The following is a 7,420-nucleotide window of genomic DNA, read 5'->3' as shown; positions in this document are numbered from 1 at the left end:
GGCATTTATTAGGAAAAATCTGGGGAAATAAGGGAAGCTGCATTCCTAAATGTAACTGCTGTTTTCTTAGGTAAAATTACTGAAGGGATTTTGAAAAGCTGCAGGGCTACACATAACTTCCCAGAACAAAAAAAAAAAACTTATCTAAAATCCCCCAAGCACACAAACAAAACATTATCCATATCTAAACAAAAATGTACAGTCTGACTACAAAGAAAATTATCAGGAGGGAAAAAAGAATCATGAGAAGTTCTTACTTTGGGTATGGCAGAGTCTAAGGTGAACTTTGAAAACAGATGCTCTTCCTTTTATACCTGCATGTCCAATGTAAATGTACCTGTCAAAGCACCCCTTTCTCATAAGAGCAGGGTCAGAAATATCTGGCCTGTTAGTACCTGTCAAAATTACTACATTAGTAATTATATAAATCCATCTGTTTCTACTAGAAGCTGATTGAATGTATTTCCTTGCTCCCTTTGTCCTCCAAGGTTGCTCTTTTCTCCCTTCCTTTCTACTGTGCCTATTTCACCAATGAAGAGAATGCACAAGGCATTTTTCCGAGTAAGAGCAAATAAGTCTCTAACTTGAGCTGGAAGGACACTAACAAATATCTCTAAGAACTCTGAGCCATTGACTGTGATAAATGGTACATTAACTTCTCCAGCTGTAGCTTTAGATAGAAGTGTTTCCCCAGTACTGCAGGACTTGTCAGAATTGCCCCCTTTGGAGTTTTTGCTCCCAGATCCTCATATTGTTTGGGATTTTTCAGAAAGGTTGCAAACTCCATTATCTCTAATTTGGTCTCCTCATATCCAGTTACATTTTTGAATTTAACATCTATTTCCTCCTTAAGGACTTGGCTATGGTTTCACCCACAATGAAATGTCCATCCATTTGACACCCTGCTGAATCTAAGCCTGCAGGACCCTTCTTAATGTGCACAGTAAAGAACCAGTAACCAGGATCACATGCAACAAACTCTGGAGAAATGATCCATCACTCTCTGTTGAGTAGACTACAGGCAATCTGTTCTCCACAGATCTTGCTGCACAGTTTCAAGATTTCATTCAAAAGTGTCCACACTACCAGTATTAAACCAGATGTACCATTCAGGAGGATACTTTCCAGAAACAAAGATCATGCTAATGAAGTGCCTGTTCATCATTTCAGATCTGTCCACCACTCCTTTAGAAAGGTAGTTATCGACGAAGTCTTTCCAGGTGATTTCTCTCCCAGGGACCCAGAACTTCCCTCTACACATATCCAAAAGTCCCTGACAGCCTGTGGACTGTCACCCTTCTGTAATCTGGTTCATAATTCTTCTTTCTTACCATGTTTTTTTCCACTGCTGCCACCTCCTCCGCTACTAGTCCGACCAGGCTGCTGGGCAGTAGCCTACATCTTTTGTTTCTCCACCTGTACCTCTAGTTTTTTTTGCTGGCCATCCCCAAGCTCAGAGAGCTGAATGTGAATTCAGAGAAATTTAGGTCTTTTAAAAAGTAATGATTATTACTCTTGATTTCCAACATGTAAAAGCTAAATATTCTCATCTTGCTAGAATTGTCCTGATAATAAAAAACCTAGGCAGATTGTGTTTTGTGTGATAATTTTGTCTTAAACTTCTCTTTTATCATATGCATGTGTATTCTCAAACGTAAGCACCCATTCACATACCTGGTAAATTTTTTTCGTTGTTGAAATCTCACCTGGTTAAAGGGTAAAGCTAAAGGCAATGACTTGGAGGCACAGTCTGTCAGTACAACTGAAGAAACAGCAGCTCCTTGTGGTAAAACCAAGGAGAGATAGTGAGGAGGTAAATCCTCATGAGGCATGGCAAAGCTTCTTGTTTGCAAAGTAACACCAAACTTTCTGAACCTCTTGTAGCACAGGTGCAATGATCACCAAACAAAACCATACACAGGTTGTCTAATAGTTTCCAGAGGGACTAAGATTCATTTGCTCATAGACTGGGATGCCCTTTTAATTCCTAAGTGTGAATGTTAATAGGCTTCCTCATTAAAGAACCTCATTAAATTCAAAATCCCGCTGAAAATTAACTGTGCTATGGTAATGCTGAGAAGGGAAACTAATACAAAACCGGTAAATATGTTTTGAATGTCCTGTTAATCTACTGAAATTAACTGTTAAGCATGTTGTCTTGGACCTCCAATGACCATCATAATAGGGTCACTTTAATTCCTTAATTCTATTTTCACCATTCTACTAAGGGAGAAACATGAAAAAAGCAATCTGATATGTATGCTGTTTGCAGTTCTCTTTTTTGGAGACTCTCTCACTCCTGATTAACAGTACTATTTTTCTTAAGATTTTTTCATGTCTACCCTGTTTCTGTTTGCATCAGTATTTCTAGTAACTTCATTTATTAGAAGATATATGATGCAACAGAATATTTCATGATTACCAAAGTGTGTGAAAACAAGGCCAAGATATAGAATGAGTAAAATATGAGAAAAGCCAGAAGAAAATCTGGCAACATTTGACTCCATTAAAGGCTGACTGACAACTGAATAAGGAAATTAATCATAGGTACACCTCTATTCCTGTTTATTTTGACTTTTGAAATCATTTCTTGTTATCTCCTTTCCCCAGTTACTCAATTTCCTCAAAGGAAGGTCTTGAGTCCCATCAAGGTATATGTCTTCCTTCTATGGTCCAGACTGTGATATCCAATTCTGTCGGATATGACAATTCCTTTACGTCAGGAAAACCTCTTCCCTACAGAAAAATGTGGAATTTGAAAGTGGTAATGGTTGCCTCACGCTCCCACAGAAAAGCTGTGTCTGGTTGTGAGGCAGGAGTAGTGTTTGCAATGTATGGGTTCACACAAAAGGGTTATGTTTAGCATTTTTCTCTCCACACACTTGCAAATCCAGTCATACTGTGGCCTGTTCTGTGCATTTTAAGATTAAACCTAATGTGCTTATATTACAGCTAATGTTAACTCTATACCCAGTGCACACTGTTGTGATAGGAGGTGAATTATGGCTGGAAGAGGCACAGCAGTTACATTTGTGGAAGACCACTTATTAGACAGGATAGTGTTGCTGTAGCAGCAGACTTACTGTCAAGCAGAGCAAAAAGGAATCAGGTTTACAGTGGAAGCTACAGCACTTTTAAATAAACACGGTATTTTTTTTACCCTAGTGGGAAGTGATATATTTAAGGGCTCAGGTGAAAACCTCTGTTAGTCTGTTCCTTTGGGACAGTTACAAGATTTATATCAGCACATGCTGATTGACAAATTGCTAGTTCCTGAATGAAAGAAGGGATGGAATACCAAGTCCCCTTGTTTGTTAAAAAAGAGAGCATGATTTGGTGCCAGGATCCTACCATACCATTTTATATATAATAAGTTATTCTTTACAATGGACAACAGCGGAGACATTATGGTTTGGGTTGATGCGTGGGTGCACACAAGTAGCCAAAGCCTTTCTAATTTTGTAAGATTTTCTGCAGACTGACCTTTTAGTGCAATGAGGTCACTTATGTACTTATGATTAAATATTTGACTAAGAACCATGCTGAATTGAGATGTTGGACCTCTCCTTGAGGGCAAGCAGTGGTTTCTTGCTCACCACATGAAGAACTCTATTTCCCTACCACTAAAATAATTATTAAAGAAGCCTTGCTGTGACAGCTATTATGTATTCTAATCCTTGTGGATGCATTAGAAATTGACAACAGTAAGTCCTGCATTAGAAATGGTCCCCATACTGAGTAAGCATGCTGCTAGCTAAAATGGTTTAATCTTCTGCCAGAGTGATTTTTTTTCCTAACATTCTTATTGTTGCTTAGTTCATAAGTGAGATGCAGAGATCACTTATTCTTTTATGGTTGATAATATGCCCCTCTCTGGGACATAATTGACATCACTGCAGTTGCAAAACAAGGAATGAAAGGCTTTTATTCGTTCCAAGTGATTACTTCATGAGCTTTTTTCAATCAACTCTTTTAAAAAGTATACAAATAATAAAGGAAACCAGGAAGCTTGTGACAACAAATTTAAGTTCTAAAAGAAACATTCCGTATAGATAACTAAAGAGAAAATAGGGCTCATTTTCTAGTCTACCCAGAGAATCAAAGGGTCATTTATTTACAAAACAGTCCTTTCTAAACTCGTTTGAACTTGTCAGAAGACTCACAAAACTATTACTGCTGTACAAGTTGTCCATGTATTATTAGCTTGTTAATGCAGATGGGAGAATGATTATAAATGAGAATAATTCCCAGTTCCTTAGCACAAGTGAAACATGGACATACTGGACAGAGTCCAGGGGCTGATGATTAGGCGACTGGAGCACCTCTCCTGTGAGGAAAGAATGAGGAAGCTGGTATTGTTCAGCCTGGAAAAGAGAAGACTCAGGGTGGCATCTCGTCAGTGTGTATAAATACCTAAAGAGGATGAAGCAAGGATCTTCTGTTGTGCCCACTGTCAGGGTACAAGATAAAATGGACACAAAGAGGCTACATCTGAACTTCAGGAAACACTATTGTTTTTAATTTGTGAGCACCGGCACAGGTTGCCTAGGGAGGGTGTGCAGTCTTTGTCCTTGGACACATATGAAATGATATCTGGACATGGTTTGGGTCAACTGATTTTAAGTGGTCTTGCTTGAGCAGGGTAGTTGTACCAGCTTGTCTCCAGAGATCCCTTCCAACTTCACTTATTCTGTGACTCTGTGATAAAAACAGTCATTAAATAAAACTCAGGGATGAGATCAGCTGTCAGAACCATTTAAGAAACCAGCCACTGCTCTAATAACACTTATACAGATTGTAGAGACAGCACAGAGGTTATGATGTCTGGAGTTTTTCTTTCCAGAGGGCCTCTAATCACTGTTGTCTTTCTTGGCTTTTACCATTAAATAGCAATGGGAGCTCAAAGTAAATTCTGTTGTCATTTATGCTGGAGCTGAAAGCGGTATTTGGCCCACACAAAGTTAAATTCAATTTTAAGCTACATTATTATAATTATTATTATTACTATTATTATTATTTTGGCCTTCAAATAAAGAATAATGAACAATAAGCTCTTGGGTGTTTTTGGAGTTTAAAAAACTTAGGACAGTTTACTCCCAAACAAGCTACATCTCCTGAAAGGGAATAAAGAGTTACTCAAATTTCTGATACTGATTTTAACAGCACTACACTGGAAGGAAGGATTTGGCCCATGGAGAGAGCTGTAGCAGATGAATGAATTTAATAGATTTTTCAAAGGCCTATACTGGTGTGACAGCTTGTCTTTATTTAATTTTAACTCTCTAAATTTAAAGAGCAATTTAAACAAGAATGATAGAAGCTAGAGGGGAAAGACACCTATTAGATCATTGAGTTAATCTCCTGCCAGTGCACAAATGTTCCTTATTGGCATTTTCAAGTACTTTGTCCAAAATTGTTCTTAAAATCAAAAGCAGTAGGGCTCCCACCCCTTCGAGAGGATTAGGATTTTCTGGCCCTAGGGACATTTCTCAGACATAGTCTTTCTTTTCCTTTTCATAATTTAATTGATGTAGGTCTGATGTTTTGTGAGAACAGTAGGAGGTTTAATAAAGAACCCTTATTACCTGTTTTTTTTCTGAAAGCCTACAAGAAAATGGGAACTACAGCTTTTGGAGCAATGCAGCTTTTTCTGATGCAGTAGAGCTGCAGTAAAAGTTCAGCCCCACTCTCCCCAACACTCAATACAACCTGCTCTTTCTTATGCCCAATAGAGAGTCCTACTTTCTGACTTTTTTTTTTGTCCCTGCTACTATCTACAGAAGTTCTTCTAGCTTATCTCTTTCTTTCCCAGACAGAAATGTTCATTTTTTTCCTTGCTGTTTAGTGAGAATGTCAAACCAAATAGTGATGTCTTTCTTGTCTATTCCATAGTCAGACATCTCTGAGTTTTTTATTTCTTTGCTCCTTCTCACACAGATAATTTTGTTCATGTCAGTTTTCTTTTCCCAAAGACTTAGATTATTTCTGGCTGATAGTTGTTGATTTTTTTTCTTTTTCTGCTGTTTCTCTGTGGTGACCTGTTCATTATCTGGTCATTACCTTTCAGGATTTTCTTTTGCTCTCTGTTATTCCCCTATCGCCCTAATTCTCTTTATTTCCACTTTCAAACTACTCCACATCTCCTGCTGCAGCTTGTGGAATTAGTTTCTTCCTTCTAGACTTTGTTCATGCCTAATGACTTGCAAATTCTGAGGAACCAGGATATTGTGTGGTGGAGATATTTATATTCAACCTGTTGAAGCTTTTTTATTTCATAGGATGTTGGGTTTGAGATCCAATACAAAAGATTGTGAAATATAAAATGTAACAATATTCACAGAAATAATGAACTTTATGTGTAGTGGCGAAACAGTACCCTACTGCTAAATTGAAATTTATGTTGAGACTGCGGATTCTTAGGCTGGCCATTAAATTTGGAACAGCTTGAAGAGGAGGAGCTGACAGGCTCCAGGACCGCCTTTGCCATAGAAACTGAAGAAGTCACATGGTATCTGGGCAGAGTAATGAATGCTATCTGGATCTTAAAATGGGTAAGAGGATAGCCACTGGTACATTGGATTAGAAGACATCCCTTTTAATGGGTGGCCTCTACCACAGGAGCTTGATGTTCTTCTGAATTGGCTAACTTTGGTGGCTGGCTGCTAATTGTTCCTTTTTTTTTTTTTTTTTTTTTTGATTATAAACAGAGTCTAAAAACTTGGCGTCAAGTTTTGGTGTGTTATACTCTGGAGAGCAAGTCACTTAAAAATTAATACTGCCATTCCACATTTCTTACTGGGATGTATAAATTTTTTTCTAGATCTATACTTAGTTACTGCAAAAATGGCAAAGATACAAAAGCTTTTTTATTTTTACAAGATCTGAGCAGAACTGATGGGATTAGTATTCTAATAAAGAGGGAAAAAGAATTAAGTTGATGAGTGGCACAAAGAACCCAAGAATAATGGTACATAAAGAGTAGAATATATTGATGAATGGCTGTGTCCAAAACTTGATTGTTTTGAAGGTGGCCTTTTTTTGGTGAATCTAAGAAAGTGGCTTTATTCTGAAAAGTTACAAATATGTTGTATATCTTACATGGAGCATTGATCCCTGGGGTTGATGCTGAGTGGTTTTCCCAGTTTGTCCTAAATTACTTTGTTTCAGGTTTACCTTTCCCCAAGTTCGTGTATAAAAGACCATTATTTTTGTGACATTTAGTCTTCTTTCTGAGGTTTACAAATTGTCACATGATGATTAATATATTAAAGAAAAGGTTAGAAAGTGGAAAAGCAATAATTAATTAATGTTTAACACAGCAAGAAATGTACCTTACTTTTCTGAAGTTGAAATAGTAGAATACTCCGTTTTCTCTCATGACTACACTTTTTTGCATTTAGTATTCTGCAGACTGTCATGG

General features: G+C 37.5%; 1 pseudogene; it reads right to left on the bottom strand.

The window, feature by feature from the left end:
- Window positions 1-257: 257 nt before the first annotated feature.
- Window positions 258-1,832, bottom strand: LOC113994105 (annotated as a pseudogene).
- Between the last annotated feature and the right edge of the window lie 5,588 nt (window positions 1,833-7,420).

This window comes from Pipra filicauda, unplaced genomic scaffold, assembly GCF_003945595.2.
Source record: "Pipra filicauda isolate LSUMZ 115617 unplaced genomic scaffold, ASM394559v2 scaffold535_size435678_pilon, whole genome shotgun sequence".
NCBI lineage: Eukaryota > Metazoa > Chordata > Aves > Passeriformes > Pipridae > Pipra > Pipra filicauda.
The sequence above is the reverse complement of the archived record's forward strand: the minus strand, read 5'-3'. Positions and strand labels throughout refer to the sequence as shown.